The following is an 18,431-nucleotide window of genomic DNA, read 5'->3' as shown; positions in this document are numbered from 1 at the left end:
ATCAGTGAAAAACCTGTGATCAGTTGTTATGGATACCTGGAGTAAAGCTGTATCTAATCCTTCCCGTGTAGTACTGTGTTTAGACGCAAGTATCTAATCCTTGTTGGTGTGGTACTGTGTGCAGATGTGTGTATCTAATCCTCCCCCGTGTGGCATTGTGTGAAGAGGCACGTATCTAATCCTCCGGTAAGTGAAACTGTGTGCAGACGTGGATATCTAATCTTACGGCATGTGGTACCATGTGCAGACGCGCGTATGTAATCCTCTGGCATGTGGTACTGTGTGCAGACAGGTGTATCTAATCCTCTGACGTGACGTACTGTGTGCAGATGCACGTATCTAATCCTCCCCCGTGTGGTACTGTGTGCTGAGACGCGTATCTAATTATCTGGCATGTGGTACTGTGTGCAGAGGCATGTATCTAATCCTCCAAAGTGTGGTACTGTGTGCAGACACACGTATCTAATCCTCCCCTGTGTGGTATTGTGTGATGAGGCGTGTATTTAATCCTACGGCGAGTGGAACTGTGTGTAGACGCGCGTATCTAATCCTACGGCATGTGGTACTGTGTGCAGATGCGCGTATCTATTCCTCTTGCGTGTGGTACTGTGTATTGAGACGCGTATCTAATTCTCTGGCTTGTGGTACTGTGTGCAGAGGCTTGTATCTAATCCTCCAAAGTGTGGTACTGTATGCAGACACACGTATCTAATCCTTCCCTGTGTGGTATTGTGTGAAGAGTCGCATATCTAATCCTATGGCATGTGGAACTGTGTGTAGACACGCGTATCTAATACTTTGGCGTGTGGTACTGTGTGCTGATGCGCGTATCTAATTCTCTGGCTTGTGGTACTGTGTGCAGAGGCATGTATCTAATCCTCCAAAGTGTGGTACTGTATGCAAACACATGTATCTAATCCTCCCCTCTGTGGTATTGTGTGAAGAGGCATATATCTAATCCTACGGCATGTGGTACTGTGTGCAGACGCGCGTATCTAATCCTCTGGCGTGTGGTACTGTGTGCAGATGCGCGTATCTAATCCTCTGGCATGTGGTACTGTGTGCAGATGCGCGTATCTAATCCTCCCCTGTGTGGTACTGTGTGCAGATGCACATATCTAATCCTCTGGCATGTGGTACTGTGTGCAGATGTGCGTATCTAATCCTCCCCCGTGTGGTACTGTGTGCTGAGACATGTATGTAATTCTCTGGCTTGTGGTACTGTGTGCAGAGGCATGTATCTAGTCCTCCAAAGTGTGGTACTGTGTGCAGACACACGTATCTAATCCTCCCCTGTGTGGTATTGTGTGAAGAGGTGCGTATCTAATCCTACGACATGTGGAACTGTGTGTAGACGCGCGTATCTAATCCTACGGCATGTGGTACTGTGTGCAGATACATGTATCTAATCCTCCCTGTGTGGTACTGTGTGCTGAGACGTGTATGTAATTCTCTGGCTTGTGGTACTGTGTGCAGAGGCATGTATCTAATCCTCCAAAGTGTGGTACTGTGTGCAGACACACATATCTAATCCTCCCCTGTGTGGTATTGTGTGAAGAGGTGCGTATCTAATCCTACGGCATGTGGAACTGTGTGTAGGCGCGCGTATCTAATCCTACGGCATGTGGTACTGTGTGCAGACGCGTGTATCTAATCCTCCCTGTGTGGTACTGTGTGCTGAGACGTGTATGTAATTCTCTGGCTTGTGGTACTGTGTGCAGAGGCATGTATCTAATCCTCCAAAGTGTGGTACTTTGTGCAGACACACGTATCTAATCCTCCCCTGTGTGGTATTGTGTGAAGAGGAGCGTATCTAATCCTACGGCATGTGGAACTGTGTGTAGATGCACGTATCTAATCCTACGGCATGTGGTACTGTGTGCAGATGTGCATATCTTATGCTCTGGTGTGTGGAACTATGTTCAGATGTGTGTATCCAATCCTTTGGCATGTGGTACTGTGTGCAGACGCATGTATCCAATCCCCCGGCGTGTGGTACTTTGTGCAGACGCGTGTATCTAATCCTTCGGCATGTGGAACTGTGTGCAGAAGCGCGTATTTAATCCTCTGGTTTGTGGGACTGTGTGCAGACGCGTGTATCTAATCATCTGGCATGTGATACTGTGTGCTGATCTGTGTATCTAATCCTCTGATGCATGTATCTCAGTTTGGATATCAGTGTTGGGTTGTGTATGTGGAATGACCGTGTGTATTGCAGTTGGAATATGAGTGAAAGACTTGCAGGTTTGTATTGGCTAAGGGGGGGGCATTGTGTTTGGAATGCTGTATCTCAGCAACGGTACGTCCGAGCGAGTTGGAGTCTCGTCTTAAACCTTCCCGGATATCTGAAGTATCTCTGTGCCAAATTTGGTGAAGATCGGTCCAGTCGTTTGGTTCGCATTAGAGCACAGACAGACAGACAGACAGACAGAAATTCATTTTTATAATATAGGGAGATTTACCATTCACTGCCATCACAACTTTAGTTCACTGAACTGTAACTTTTATTACTCAGTAATGTATCGATAAGTTCTTTTTCTATTTGTAGATGTCCCAACACTTTTGCCCAAAGAGAGTATATGGATCTTCTCAGGGCTGACCAATCCACTGTTAAATGTATCACACTGGGTTTTAGTGTTGCAGTAACTGCATCAATTGGTCATAAGTAAGAAGCAGTATAGCATTTCTGGAAATATATTCTTGCATAAACATTGAACAGGAACACTAGATAAAACTAGTAGTAGACATTATTTAATACACTGGACACTAAGACACTATTATCTATTTTCATACTTGAAAGGACTGAGTGTGACAAAAATGACAAATGTTGAAATGTTGCAACTGACAGTCAGAGGAGAACTCATTCATTTTCTTACCCCATTTACTTAGTTACGTAGTTAGTATGATTGAAAAAAGATGTATATCCATAAAGTTCAACCAAGGAATAGGTAAAGTCATGACTGAAGGGACAAGTGAAGAAAACTTTTAAGCATACTATGTATTTCCATAAACCTCAGTGCTGTTTTGCTTAAGAGGCATATAATCCTTATTTGACGTTGTCAGCTGCGACTGCAGTAACCTGCTTCTTGGGTAGGCTATTCCACAGATTCACAGTTTTTACAGTGAAGAAGCCTTGTCACCTCTGGAGATTAAACCTTTTTTTTCTCCAGGCGGAGGGAGTGTGACCTTGTCTTTTATGGAACTGGTTTACTTGTTTAAGTACTCTTTTCATTGGCTTCTGTATCATAATTATACTATAACACTGTATTTTATAAAAGGTTTCCTAGGTTTTTTTATTTTTATTTTTTTAATTGTTCTCACTTATCTGCAAATTCATGGTATTATGCTATTCTCCAAGACGTTTCTAAACAGTCCCAACTGGACAACTGCTCTCTGTTTGTCCTTTCATTTTAAGGGACAGCCTGTAGCTTTCTCTACCAGTAGTAGCTGGTCTTTAGTGTAGCTGGTTTTTAAGGGCCAGCTTCTCTTGATGTTTTTTTTGTAAAGTCTAATCTGACCATTGTGTTTTTGTGGCTCATTAATGGTTTGCACCTCGTGGTGAACCCTCTGTATACGCTCTCATGAAGTCTTTGCTTTATGGTACACTTACATACTGATATATTTACTTCCTGGAGGGTTTTGTTCACTTGGGTGGATGTTGTGAAGGGGGTTTCTTCATTGAAAGGACTGTGATCATCCATCACTGTGGTCTTCTGTGAACTTCCAGGCCTTTTTGAACTCCTGAACTTGCCAGTGTGCTCTTTTTTTTTTTTTTTTTTTTTTTTTAAACCAGAATGCACCAAACTGTTCATTTCACTACTCTAACATTTCTTCTCTTTGACGGATTTCTTCTTTTCTTCAACCTAATGATGGTTCTTTTTCACTTCCATTGAGCGATCCTGTGACCGCATGTTGTAGGTAAAAGCTTCCAAATGCAAATGTCACTCCAGACCCTGTACCTGCTTAATTGATGATGGATTAATGAGGGAATAGCTTTTGAGATAATTGTCCATTTACCTTTGGTCCCTTGAAAAAGAGGCATCTGCATACTACAGAGCTGCAATTCCTAGACCCTTCTTCCAATTTGGATGTGGATACTCTAAAATTAAAACTGAGAGCTTGCACTTTAAGCCCATATTGATCATAGAACTGTATCTTCAATATGTTTTGGCAAACAGCTAAGGGGGCGTTCACACTACAGTTAGTTGTCTCTGTTGCTATCATCTGTTACAAAATGTTAATAACAGACACTAACAACTGTCATAAATCTGTTAAAAATCTCATTGGTTTCAATGGGATGTTATCTGTTGACCGTTGGTGACCATTATTGTCCATTTACACTAAAACCATTACATGTTCATTTTTTTTTTGGCAAACATAATGTGGACTGCAGGTCTTTTGCGTCTGTTCAAAATAATGGACTTGTGACAGACAGCAGGCATCCGTTTTTTTTTTTAAATTAATGTCTATGGCTAATGGGCAGTAACGGATTGGCGACTGTTTTTTTGTTTTTATTTTTTTAACAGACCCTAATAGATCAGACATCCAACGGTAGTGTGAACGCCTCCTTAGATGCCAAAACTTGTCACTGTCCAAATATTTCTGGACCACTGTTACTGCATAATGAGGAACACAAGGCTACATATTACTGCATAAATAGTTGCCCACCTCTGCTGTGTGGTACTTTTCTTCTATCTATAAGACATAGACACTTCATGTTAGCAGTCAGACACAGGCAAGCACTTCTGTGCACAGGTTGCCTGAGTGTATCATAAAATGTTATCTTGGGTGGTCCCCAAGCTTCAGGTTGTTCATTCCGGTTATAGATCTTTAGGTTTATAAGGCTGTCTAGTCAGACTGCAGTATACAAGCTCATATCTTGTTCTGATAGCACTGACCACACTACAATCCACCACATATTACAGCGTGCAAAACTAATGGCTGTTCAAGTAGAGGAGAAAACAATGCAATTTACATGTTCATTGTTTATTTCAGCCACATGGTCTTTTATGTTAAAGAAAGGAAGAAAATACAATTTTTCTACATATATTATCTGTAATAATACAAGTGTGCCAAGAAGATTACGTTTAATTGACTCAAAATATCACCCCTGCAGTCACCGCCACTTTCATCAGAGAAGATGTATTCATCTGGCTTTCAGTATACAAATAATACCTCATTATTTCCATCCATTAAAGCAAGCCAGTGAACCCACACTTTCTTTTTTTGCTTTTCTTAATACCAATAATGTTTTTGGAGTTTTTTTTTTCTTACTTTTGACAGGCATATCTGATATTTTGAAATTGGCATTCAGATGCAGTCTTTACACTGGCTTCATTTTAAGCTGCCACTTCTTATAATGGGTTCTGAGTAGAGGAACCCTGCTTCTTGTCTGTAATCTGACTAGTTTGTCACTGTGTTGCTCGTGGGCAGGCATATGGAACCGGCATGGCAATTAAAACTTCAGCATCACTTAGCCCATCGCTTATCACCTGATTACATTAAATATGATAATTCTTCTTAGCCACTTGATCATAGCAAGGATATTAATCTCACATTGTTCAAAAATCTTGAGGCTTGATCTGGTGGATATTTATCTGGGGATATGTCATAATTATGGACTCACAGTAGAATTCCTAGAGTTTGGTATTGAACCGGCAAGAAGACATAAATAATGGTAACTTTATGAAGTTTTCCTAAGATTGTAATGGGCAGGTTTTTGTCCAAAAATGATTTGCAAAAATAAAAGCATGTTCATTATTTTCACAGATTCAGCATAGTAAAATTGCAGATTAGCCCCAGTGAATAGGTCTAATGCTTTTGCAGATCTGAAGCACATCAATTAGATATCCTCAGTAAAAAATCTGCATTCACGCATATGACTACTATCTCTAATGCTCCAACTAATGGCCATCTATTATTTTTTAGTTCTACTTTCATCTTTAAGTGGTTAATATTCTTGATATTCGCAGTGGGTCTGTTATAGGTTTTACTTCTTATCAGTGTCACAAATATGTCTAATACCTCATTTTTCTTATTGTCACCTACACTGTCTTCCAAAAATGTATTTGGACACCTGTGGTTGAATAGAAAACAACATTTATTCATATTCAATAGTTGGTAGAACCTTCACGAGCGGCAATTACAGTCTCAAGCCTCCGGGGTATGCTTTCCACAAGTCCTTGTATGATGGCTAGTGGTATTTTATTACATTCGTCTTGGAGAAGACAGGTAAGTTCTTTCACCGATTTTGGACTGCTACAGTTTCAGGGGTCTGCACATTCCGACAATCTCCGTTCACCTTCCACTTCATAATTACATAGGCTACTGTCGATTTTGGGTAATTCAGTTTGCTTGCTATGTCCCTTAAGGATTAACCATTTCTGTGGTAACCCACAATTACCCCTTTCTCGAAATCGGACAACTCTGTACTTCGTGGCATGTTGCATGCGACTAAAGCCAATGCTGTTTCCTACACAATATTTAACGGCAGAAGGCGTGACGTACATCACGACCGCAGATATCTTCATTTGCACTGCTTAGAAAAATAAAGGGAATACTCAAATAACACATCCTGGTTCTACACGGTAGGCTGAAAGTACTGAGCCATGGTAACATAAGTTAGTTCTTTCAGTGTGGGTTGGTTTCTCTGAATCTAGTGTGTAGCTATCAGCTTTTTAGTGTGGGACAGAATACGTGATATATCTATCACCTTGGGAGTGCCTGTCGTGTAATCATCCATGAGTCCCAGGATATAGATTTGGGTCTCTGGTTGTAGCTTAATACCATAAACTTTATGAATGAGATTCCACACTCCTTTCCAATAGGTACCCATCAAGGTACATTCCCACTTCATAATGTGTTAGGTGAGCCACTTCAGAGTGGCACTTTGGCACATTTTTCATCAGTTCTGAGCCCAATTCTCTGTGGGAGAATGGGGGTTTATAAGCTCTGTATTTAAAGGGATTCTATCATTAGAATACCCTTTTTAAACTAAATACACGTAGGAATAGCTTTTAGAAAGGCTATTCTTCTCTTACCTTTATTATTCTAATCTGCTCCGCCGTTCCTGAGAAATATCTTCTTTCTTCCTTATGTAAATGAGTTTTCTCGCAGCACTGGGGGGCGTTCCCTTGCACTCAAACTGCACTGGGGGCGTCCCCAATGCTACTTGCAAACTCTACACTGACAGCCTCAGTCTTCTTCTCTCGCACTCGCATTGCGTCTTCATCCAAAAGTGCCGACTACTCATGTCCGTTGGCCATTTTCCTGTGGGCCGAACGGGAGAGCCCACAGGAAAATGCCGACAGATATGTGCAGTCTGCGCTTTTTGACGAAGACATGATGGGAGTGAGAGAGAAGACTGAGGCTGTCACTGTAAAGTTTCCAAGCACCACTCACTTACATAAAGAAGATATTTCTCAGGAATTAGTGATAGGAAATTGTTCCACTATTCCTCCGACAATGAATCCAAATCTCTCTCCCACTTAGCTTTAAGCTGTAGTGGTAACTGGCATATATTCATGTAGAAAACCTTTGTAAATATAAGATATGAGCCCCTTAGAGGACTCCTCTCTCATAACTGCTTCTAATGCCCTAGGCCTTTAAGATTGTCATATGAACTGTTCTCTTCTGAATTATGTATGTGTGTTGCAGATATTTGTAGATAGAAGTGTGTGGAAAGTTGCATTGGGCCTTCAGTTACTAAAAACTACAGAGGAAATACCCTTCTTGAATGGAGGCAAGCATATGGATACCTTTCACCTTCTAGAATGTATGGCCAGTCATCCTGTGACACCCAACCCCTCTTGTGTCCCCCAACCCTAAATATCCTGTAGTTGGGTAGCAAGGAAGTATATCCAAGTGTTGGACACACATCCGGACTCCCTTACCCATTTGCAGATACTCCAGTCTAATCTTGGAGTGTTTCTTTTTCATTAATTCTACAAAAGTGATGGAACACTCACTGGATTGTTATGCATAACATACTGAATTTGGGGCATTAAGAACATCTTAACTAAATGAATAGGAAGACTGCAACGCGCGTCTGTTTTGGAGCAAAATTTTGCCATCAATGGGGACAAGTACATTTCATTGTAATTCTGGGGAATAACAGTAACCCTAATCGCCAAGTATTTAAACTAAGTATACACCAACAAGGGGTGAAAGATTTACAGGTAAAAAGACCGACTTGGGGCAGTTTATTAGTAGTCCGGACCACTCTCTAAACTGATTGATAATAGTCATGGTCGGGTTTGAAGACCACATGACATCTGTGAACAGATAATTGTTTTTTTATTACTGTCATTTTAATGTATTACTATTTGTGTAAGATACAGCAATTAAATACTCTCAAACAGAACTATAGCATTTTTTCAGCACTACTTTCATGTGCACTTGCATAGCAGATGACTGAAAATACAAGAATAGCAGGATTACTACTAGTAGACTGAAGGATGATAGCAAAGTGGTGTTAACTGCTCTTGTTTTTGTCAGATAGCCTCCTGAACCATTTCATTTCCATTAATTTCCTATGTGCCCAAGAACACTACCATATGAACCCATATGCGAGCCGAGAGTCTATATCACAAAACTCAGAGCAGGTCCTAATCTGCTTGGTGTTCGCAGCACACACTCGCCCATAGAAGCCTGTGTGGAGTAAAAACCACAGACGGCACATATGTTTTCTGTGTATTGTCTGTATTTGCAGAACAGTTACCTAGCTACCAAAAGGGTTTTTTGCTTTAGTGTGTCATTTATATTTGCGGATTCACAAGTACAGCTGACACATTGAAGCAATACTGTCCGTTTTTGTGGACATATAGCATTGATGCTGAAAACACACTGAAGAAACACAGTCCGCAAAAACTTAACACTGAATAGTATTTTGCAGACTGCAAATTATACACGGTCGTCTTCAAATAAGTGAACTCATAGCATGCTCGACAACTTATGCTGGGTTCACATCAGCACCTGAACTCCGTTTTCAGGTTTCCGTCTTCTGCATGCAGAAGATGGAAACCTGTCATGCCGAGTCCGGCCGTGAGCGCCAGTGAGTGTTTTATGCGCTCCGCGGCGAAAACGTTTTTTTTAAAACCGGACACAGAGTCCGACTCTGTCCGGTTTAAAAAAACTGGTTTCACCGCGGAGAGCATAAAATGCTCACCAGTGCACACGGCCAGAGACTTTTCAAGCCCATTCAAATGAATGGGATTGAAACATGCTGGCAGGTCTCCGTCTCCTGCCCCTGTTTTGTGCAGGAAACGGAAACCTGCAGAACGGAGTACGGGCGCAGATGTGAACGAGCCCTTATTTGTTGTGGGATGACCATTGTAACTTGTAAACATTATCAACAGAAACCATAATAGTGTGAAAAAATGAAAAAAACAAAACGTGAACCTAGAATAATAGTAGTAAAAGTCAGAAAAAGCTCCTGTAAGTTGGTGAATCACTTTAGTCTTGTAATAGAAATGTTCCCTAATGACTCCATGAATTCCATGAAAGATAGTGTGGTACCACACAGCGTTTCATGTGACAACAGTAGTAAAAAGAGACAGCATCTAACATGCGTACACACTTGGTAAAAGATCTATATCTGATGTCTGGATAAAGACTCAGTGGAGCCATAGCTTACGGGGTTGTGGGATAGTAGAGGGAATACATTACAGTACATATTAAGCTTTATTTATTGGGGTCACTTATAACGTTACTTTTTTTAGGAGCTATTTTGTAATACACTGTAATGTACAATAATAGTAATACACTGTATGTGTAATAGTCTCTATTAGCACTGTACATTTCCCCACGGTAATACATAAGAACGATACTGTGCCTACCTATCCTGGACTGTAAGCAGCCATGTTTTGCTAATCACAATTTCTTAATACAGTGGCTGTTGATTGGCTGTAGCTAGCCATAATGGTTAGTGCCCATTGGCTGTTACAGGCACTTGCAGGTATGCTGCTTATTAAATATATATGTATAATGGTTTGCTGAATCCTCCATGACGGCTGGTTATCAGCACCACATGTCCATCCTACTATTAAAACGTAACTAAACTTTCTAACAACTTTTGATTTTCTGGCACAACTTGTGTCATTAGTAAATGTTATAATATACTTTGGCTCATTTACTGTGAAATCCTCCATTTCTTTATTCTCTCCCTTTCTTCTTCATTGAGATCTGTACCTTGCTTCTCACTATGTATGGTGTACGAGCTTGTGTGTGTAATGAAGAGAAAATGAGAGTGAGAATAGTCATTTCAAATAGTTATATCTATGGCATTAAAAAACACAGAACTTGCATCTGGCGTATGAAAGATTACATTCTCATCTTTCATATGACAGTTCTACTTGTAACTATTTCCAAAGATTCTGTTAGGATTGGGATATTTATATGGAGCTGGAAAATGCAAAAGGTTTTAGCTTATAGCAACTAGCGATGCAAAACAAATGATTTTTTTTTAATGTTTTTATTAAGAGTACCAAATCATAAAAAAATATAGAAATTGGGTATTGCCATAATTATACTGACCTGCAGATTAAAGTTAAGATGTTAGCCATACAGCGAATGGAGTCAAATTTTTAATAAAATGTGTTCAAACTGGTGTTTTTTTCTAGCCCCTGAAGTGATTACTAAAATTTAGTCAATAAGATCTAGGCATCCCAAATTGCTACCATACAAAAAACTCCTCCCACAGAAAAAAAAAATCTTCAAAAAACTACATTGACAAAAAGATAAAAAGTTCTAACATTCAGAACATGACAATGAAAAATTGTAAAAAGTTGCTGTGTTCTTAGGGCCAAAACTGGCTATGTTCTCGAGGGGTTAAAGATTACATTGATGGCCATCAATTTTGTAGTCCCAGATAACCAATATAAACGCCACTCTCTGAAGACAATTGCAGGTTAGTAAAGAAAGATTACCCCTGTAATAAAAAGAAACAGCGCATAGTAACAGGTTGTTGTTAGTGTTGTTTGGGTGAGAAACAAAGCACATTTATTTAACAGACCTCCCCCCCCCCCATATTCACATAAATAGGTCATAGTGCATCTGATTTACTTAAAGTTCTCCATTTTTTCGGAGCTGCAGTTTGAATTATCAATAATTTCTTTTGTAAAATATCCTTCTGAAGTATAAAAAACATATAGCAATACACTACTTTTCTCAAGGGGTTAACAATGAGCAGCTTATAGAAAATTGTCCAGAATCTAGTTTTCTGTTGTACACTGACAAGGACCCATCCACTTCTGAGTGCAGTATATTGACAGAAATATTGCACCTAGTAAATATTGTCAGCAATATGCCTACTCTGTAGTAGTATTAGCACTAGAAAATGGACAAGACCTTCATTCAGTTTTACGACAGTCTATCGGATTGATCTTTTACTGCAATTTGACTTTATCTCAGTGCTGTTTCTTTTAACAGCCTATTTGTACAAAATATCCTCTGTCTGACATTATTAACCCCTCTTTCATTATTAGCCTAGGAATAGAGATGAACGAACAGTGATGTTTTCGATTCGAGTAGCCACTCAATACTCGATTGTTCGATTGAATATCGAACCCCATTATAGTCTATGGGGAATAAATACTCGTTTAGGGGGAAACCAATATTCGACTCAGGGGTCACCAAGTCCACTATGACACCTCAGCAAATGATGACAACACCTCTGGAATGCAACTGGGACAGCAGGGGAAGCATGCCTGGGGGCATCTAACATGCCCAAGTCACTTTATTACCCCACTATCACAGCCTAACAATTACACACTTTACACTCTCAATACAACCTCTTAGACAATGGAAAAATAGTTGGAAACATTCTTTCCTCACCAATTGTGTGGACAGAAACACAAATTTTAAGCTAAAGAAACATTACCAAGCACCCCTTTAAGTCACGTTGCCCATGACAACCACAAATGCAATGGGAAATCCAACAGTACTCACATTATGTGTGTGGGGACAATCTAACGTAGAAGATCCTCATGCTGAGCTGCCCTCAATACTGAACAAGTTTATCCAGGATAATCAGAGTTTTGCACGTTTCTTTGAGTGGAGCCTTGCGCTGGCAGAGTGTTAGGCCCTTTCTGTGAGTGGAGCCTTGTAGCAGCAGAGTGTTAGGCCCTTTCTTTGAGTGGAGCCTTGCATCAGCAGAGTGTTAGGCTCTTTCTGTGAGTGAAGCCTTGCAGCAGCAGAGTTTTGCACCTTTTTGTGAGTGGAGCCTTGCACCAGCAGAGTATTAGGCCCTTTCTGTGAGTGGAGCCTTGCAGCAGCAGAGTAGTAGGCCCTTTCTTTGAGTGGAGCCTTGCACCCAGGGGTGAACCTAGGGTTTGTGCCGCCTGAGGCAGACGTCAGAAAGCCGCCGCCTCCACCCCCTGGAGGTGGGGGCAGGGCCAAGCGGAGCGAGCGTCATTAGCAGGCAGAGAGCAGGCAGGGAGAGGACCTGCTCTCTGCTAAGCGTGAGGGGCGGCCGCTGGAGCAGCGCTGCGTCCACAGGGCCACCCCAATCCACCGCTCGCTTCCCGTGTCGAGCTGCTGAGATGGTGACGCTAAGCCAGTCCAGTACAGCTTGTCTTGGACTGGCTTAGGTCAGCAAAAATGCCACCCTCCCTCAGGGCCCCGGCATAGTGCCGCCTGAAGCGGTCGCTTCAGGTCGCCTCATGGGAGGTGCGGCGCCACCGGCACAGTATTAGGCCCTTTCTGTGAGTGGAGCCTTGCACCAGCTTAGTGAGCATCCCTCACCTCAGAGGCAGTGTGTTGTCATTCCCCCAAGGTGCTGAGCTTCAGCACGGCCTGCTGACGTCTACCCACACCAGTGCTGTAACGTTTTCAGCTCGAAGTTGTGGTCGATTTAACAGAGGAGGAGGATGGTGTAGTTTCAGAGCCCCTGCCAGTTTGTGACCTAGTCCCAGCCTCAACACATTTGCATATTCTTCCTAGAATTAAATAATCATGGTTTCTCTAAACCACACCGTTAAACCTGGATTAAGCCTGCCAATAGGCTGCCAAATAATGTCTCCCACTTAGTTTTGGGTGGGTAAAACACCGTTAAAACCTGGATTAAGCCTGCAAATAGGCTAACAAATAATGTGTATCACAGTTAGTTTTGGATGGGTACACACCGGTGAAACCTGAATTAAGCGTATATAGGGTATATAGGCTGACAATTTGAGTGTATGCCACTTAGTTTTGGGATGCATCAGATCTTTCTGAAAGGTATCACCCTTGGTTTGGAAAGAAGCGATCTAAATGTTGCACCTTCAATGGAGCTGAGTCTTGGGCTAGCTTAGTCTTTTGCACTTTTTTTTTGTTGTGGAGCCTCAAACCAGCAGAGTTTGGTGAAATCAGGGTGGATTCAGCCTCTAACCAGCAGAGTTTGGTGAAATCAGGGTGGATTCAGCCTCCAACCAGCAGAGTTTGGTGAAATAAGGGTGGATTCAGCCTCTAACCAGCAGAGTTTGGTGAAATAAGGGTGGATTCAGCCTTTAACCAGCAGAGTTTGGTGAAATCAGGGTGGATTCAGCCTCTAACCAGCAGAGTTTGGTGAAATCAGGGTGGATTCAGCCTCTAACCAGCAGAGTTTGGTGAAGTCAGGGTGGATTGAGCCTCTAACCAGCAGAGTTTGGTGAAATCAGGGTGGAGTGAGCCTCTAACCAGCAGAGTTTGGGGAAATCAGGGTGGATTCAGCCTCTAACCAGCAAAGTTTGGGGAAATGAGGGTGAATTCAGCCTCTAACCAGCAGAGTTTGGGGAAATCAGGGTGGATTGAGCCTCTAACCAGCAGAGTTTGGTGAAATCAGGGTGGATTGAGCCTCTAACCAGTAGAATTTGGTGAAATCAGGGTGGATTCAGCCTCTAACCAGCAGAGTTTGGTGAAATCAGGGTGGATTCAGCCTCTAACCAGCAGAGTTTGGTGAAATCAGGGTGGATTCAGCCTCTAACCAGCAGAGTTTGGTGAAATCAGGGTGGAGTGAGCCTCTAACCAGCAGAGTTTGGGGAAATCAGGGTGGATTGAGCCTCTACCCAGCAGAGTTTGGTGAAATCAGGGTGGATTGAGCCTCTAACCAGCAGAGTTTGGTGAAATCAGGGTGGATTCAGCCTTTAACCAACAGAGTTTGGGGAAATGAGGGTGAATTCAGCCTCTAACCAGCAGAGTTTGGGGAAATCAGGGTGGATTGAGCCTCTAACCAGCAGAGTTTGGTGAAATCAGGGTGGAGTGAGCCTCTAACCAGCAGAGTTTGGGGAAATCAGGGTGGATTCAGCCTCTAACCAGCAGAGTTTGGTGAAATCAGGGTGGATTCAGCCTCTAACCAGCAGAGTTTGGTGAAATCAGGGTGGATTCAGCCTCTAACCAGCAGAGTTTGGTGAAATCAGGGTGGAGTGAGCCTCTAACCAGCAGAGTTTGGGGAAATCAGGGTGGATTGAGCCTCTAACCAGCAGAGTTTGGTGAAATCAGGGTGGATTGAGCCTCTAACCAGCAGAGTTTGGTGAAATCAGGGTGGATTCAGCCTCTAACCAACAGAGTTTGGGGAAATGAGGGTGAATTCAGCCTCTAACCAGCAGAGTTTGGGGAAATCAGGGTGGATTGAGCCTCTAACCAGCAGAGTTTGGTGAAATCAGGGTGGAGTGAGCCTCTAACCAGCAGAGTTTGGGGAAATCAGGGTGGATTCAGCCTCTAACCAGCAGAGTTTGGGGAAATGAGGGTGAATTCAGCCTCTAACCAGCAGAGTTTGGTGAAATCAGGGTGGATTGAGCCTCTAACCAGCAGAGTTTGGTGAAATCAGGGTGGATTGAGCCTAGAAGGATCAGAATTGTGCAACGCAGATGGTGGAGGAATATGAGGAGGAATTGTAGAGGTTGAGCACAGACATGATAATTCATGTTGGGGCGCTTGGCACTGATGGGCACGAAAATGATGGGTCTATCCAGTGGCTGTTCATTTTGATGAAAGTCAGCCGGTTGGCACTCTCAGCTGACAGCCGGCTGAGCTTATCCGTGATGATACCACCGGCTTTCCCCACTTGACATCCCCTCCCCTGTCTAGGTTGGGTCAGTGTCCTCGTCGTCCACCACCTCCTCTGCCAATTCCTCTCTCGCCTCCTCCTCCTGCACACCGCACATGGCAACAGGCTGCCCTGATGGCAACTGTGTCTCGTCATCGTCACTGAGGGTGGATTGCTGGTCAACCACCACAAAATCAACAGGAGATGTAGGAGACTCCAGTGCTTGGGCATCTGGACACAGAAAGTCGTCTGGTAGCTCCGTGGATCAGGAAATGGAGGGATAGGGAGAGGGACAGTTAAAGGACCAGAGAACAGCTCCTGGGAGCAGGAAAAGTTGGGATTACTCTGCTGGGAAGATTGGGCATTTTGGGAGGAAGGCTGACCAGAATGTTGTGTAGGAGGAGGAGTTGAGGTAGAGGCTGACTGGCTGGTGGATAATGTGGTGGAAGCATTATCCGCCAGCCATTGTAACACATGTTCCTGGTGCTCGGGCCTAGTTAGGTTTGTGCCCTGCACCCTACTTAATGTGGCCATCAAGCCGGGGACTGTGGAAAAGCGCAGTGCTTGCTGCCCCTGAGGAGTAGGCACGGAATGCGCTGTGGCTTCACCACGACCTTGCTCCCCAGCAGCATTCCCATGCCCCCGGCCTCGTCCTCGTCCCTTACCGGTAACCTTGCACATTTTTAGATGGTTTTGATGGTTTGGTGGGTACACACCGTGACAACCTGAATGAAGCGTCTATGGCCTGAGAATTAGAATGTATATCCCACTGATTTTTAGTGGGTACACACCATGACAACCTGGATGAAGCGTCTATAGCCTGAGAATTAGAATGTATATCCCACTGTTTTTTTGTGGGTACACACCATGACAACCTGGATGAAGCGTATATAGTGTATATGGGCTGAGAATTTCAGTGTATACCCCTTAGTTTCGGGGAGAGGGGGAAACACACTGTTGAACCCTGGATTAAGCGTATGTAGGGTATATGGACATACAATTTCAGTGTATCCCACTTAGCTTAATCCCCACCGTGAAAAGCTGGGTTGCGCAGATACAGCCTGGCTTAATTGCTGTGAATCCCACTTTAGGGTGCATTCACACGGAGTAACGTGCCGCGTGACCTGGCACGTATACGCCGTGTGAGATTTTGAGCGCCGTATATGCTCCCATTGATTTCAATGGGAGCCTGGATCGTCTACGCCACGTTATTTTGCAGCCGTGATTGTAAATGCACCTTTTGCGTTTGTGGGTAGACACTGTGCCAAGTTTGTTTGAGCTTCTCCCCTTAGTTGTAGCTCTTAATCTAAAATCTAACTAGCCCTCAGCAGATGTCTCTCTCTAACTAAGTGCAAGCCGCAAATGAATTGGAGCTGATGCTGCCTGTTCGTTTGAATCAGAGGTCACATGTCTTCGGCAGCCAATGGCTTTTTCCTAGTTTTTTCATGGCCTCTGTTGTCATAGCTCCTGTTCCACCTCCCCTGCGCTGTTATTGGTGCAGAAAAAGCACCAGGGAAGGTGGGAGGGGAATCGAACTTTAAGTGCAATTGCAACGCGGTGTTTGTATCGAATCGAACATTGCGAACAGCGTGATGTCCGATCGAACATGTACTCGATCGAACGCTGTTTGCTCATCTCTACCTAGGAACATTTGACCATATCTAGCTCTCTGTCTATCTAACTATTTAGTGTCTGTCTATATTCTATGTCTGTATGTTTGTGTATCCACCTTCCTACCTATATGCTAAGGTGGCAGTCTTCCACAAATGATTTCCGTAAAGCAAATCTTTGAGCAAAGTTTTTCAATAAAGAACCTTTTGCAATTGGAGTTAACATTTCTATACTCTGTTTTACCTCTCTGGAATAAACCAGCAAACTGTCTGTGCTCTGTATGCTATTAAAGCTTCTACAGTCTCCCGTACTATTTGTTGGGTTTAGGAGTAAAGGGGATGCATTACAATGCACAGCTTGGACAGTTTCTCATTTTACGGTGGGAAAATGATAGTTCAGGGATAACAATTTCTTCTTGGAATTAGTGTCCCTTTAGCTTACAATTTCGATAGTAGTTTGGGGGGGGATTCATGGTGTCCGATTCTATTGACGCTAGGTTCACACCTGTGTTTGGGGTATCTGCTTGGAGACCTCTTGAATGGAAATCTAATTCACTTTAAAAAAAAAAAAAAAAGCGGATTATAGACTATAATGGGGTTTGCTAAGTTTCCGCCCGGTTTCTGCACTGCTTGCAGCACCTTTTCTCTCTGCATTTTTCAAACGGAATGGGAAACCAAATCCCCCAGCGGAGAGCAGGTGCAGGTGTGAACATAGCCTAAAATTAGTTAGTGATTGCATCCTATGAAACTTCAGGTAGGATATTTGGCCAGATTACAAACCATCTGTCACAGAAGAATTCCACAATGGTTCCAAAATCATTGACACAAGTTGTATTGCTGCTTTTGTTTTTTTTTTTCCAAAACCTCACAAACCTTTTGACCATGATACTTTGACCCTATTTAAATGTATTACTATCTAAAGGTTTCACATGTTCTCCTGTCTCCTCTCCCTTCCACTTCTTGGTTTCAGTCACAGGTTGGTGGGAGGGCATAGGGTATAAAAAATTGTAAAGGGAAACAGGGCACTCACCAACCAAAAGTAAAATTTTCAAGCTTTAATTCGTCATCATTAAAAAATGGCACTTAGACAGCATACACAATCGGAGATGGATTAAATGGAATGCAGAGACAATGAAGCAACGACTGTTTCGTGCTAGACGCACTTCATCAGGAAGCCTCAATATACATTGAGGTGTTGTATTTTAACAAAGAACGGTGCCTCTACTTTCATATATCTTTTTAGTTTATTTATGGGCATAGGGTATGTTTACAATATAGTGTAAGCCGATGGCTGGTCAGGTAATGGAGGGGGTGTACATCTCACCCAGACTACTAAGGTGGGTGAGATGAGAAAACTCCAAAAGGAATGTTTGTTCTCAGCAGACAACTTTTGTCTGCTCAGCATTTTGGTAAATGCTCAGTACTGGGCTGAATTTTTAGGAATGGCAGGTAGGTTGATAGTGGGATCTGTCATTTCACCCCCCTCCAGTCCACACTTTGGGGATGTTCCAGCAGCAACTCAGCTGTTTAGAGTCTCCTCGTCAAGGGGGCTTAAGAAGCCAGCTCCAGCAGCAGACTCTGGGGCAGAGCTTCGCTGGAGAGCTGACAGAGAGGTCGCTTTTTGGGTGCTGTGTCCTGAATGATTCTACTGGCTTTTGATTTCTGCTATTATAGGTGAGATAACCTATTCTATGTTCAGTTAGAGCCTAGCCAGGCAGGGATTTATTTTTGTATTGTTTCCTTTGTTTTGGACTAAAGAAACTGGACTTTTGTGTCTATGCCACCCCACCTAGCAACCCCAGACCCTGACAATAGCTATT

At 42.9% G+C, this 18,431-nt stretch overlaps 1 protein-coding gene across 1 annotated transcript in view; it reads left to right on the top strand.

Annotated features, from left to right (window-relative positions):
- LOC142197863 (solute carrier family 12 member 9-like) overlaps positions 1–18,431 on the top strand; it is a 212,154-nt gene that overhangs the window by 55,661 nt on the left and 138,062 nt on the right. The gene's annotated exons all lie outside the window — the stretch shown is intronic.

The sequence above is a fragment of the Leptodactylus fuscus genome, chromosome 3 (assembly GCF_031893055.1).
Source record: "Leptodactylus fuscus isolate aLepFus1 chromosome 3, aLepFus1.hap2, whole genome shotgun sequence".
Taxonomy (NCBI): domain Eukaryota; kingdom Metazoa; phylum Chordata; class Amphibia; order Anura; family Leptodactylidae; genus Leptodactylus; species Leptodactylus fuscus.
This window is presented reverse-complemented; position numbering and strand designations above follow the sequence as displayed.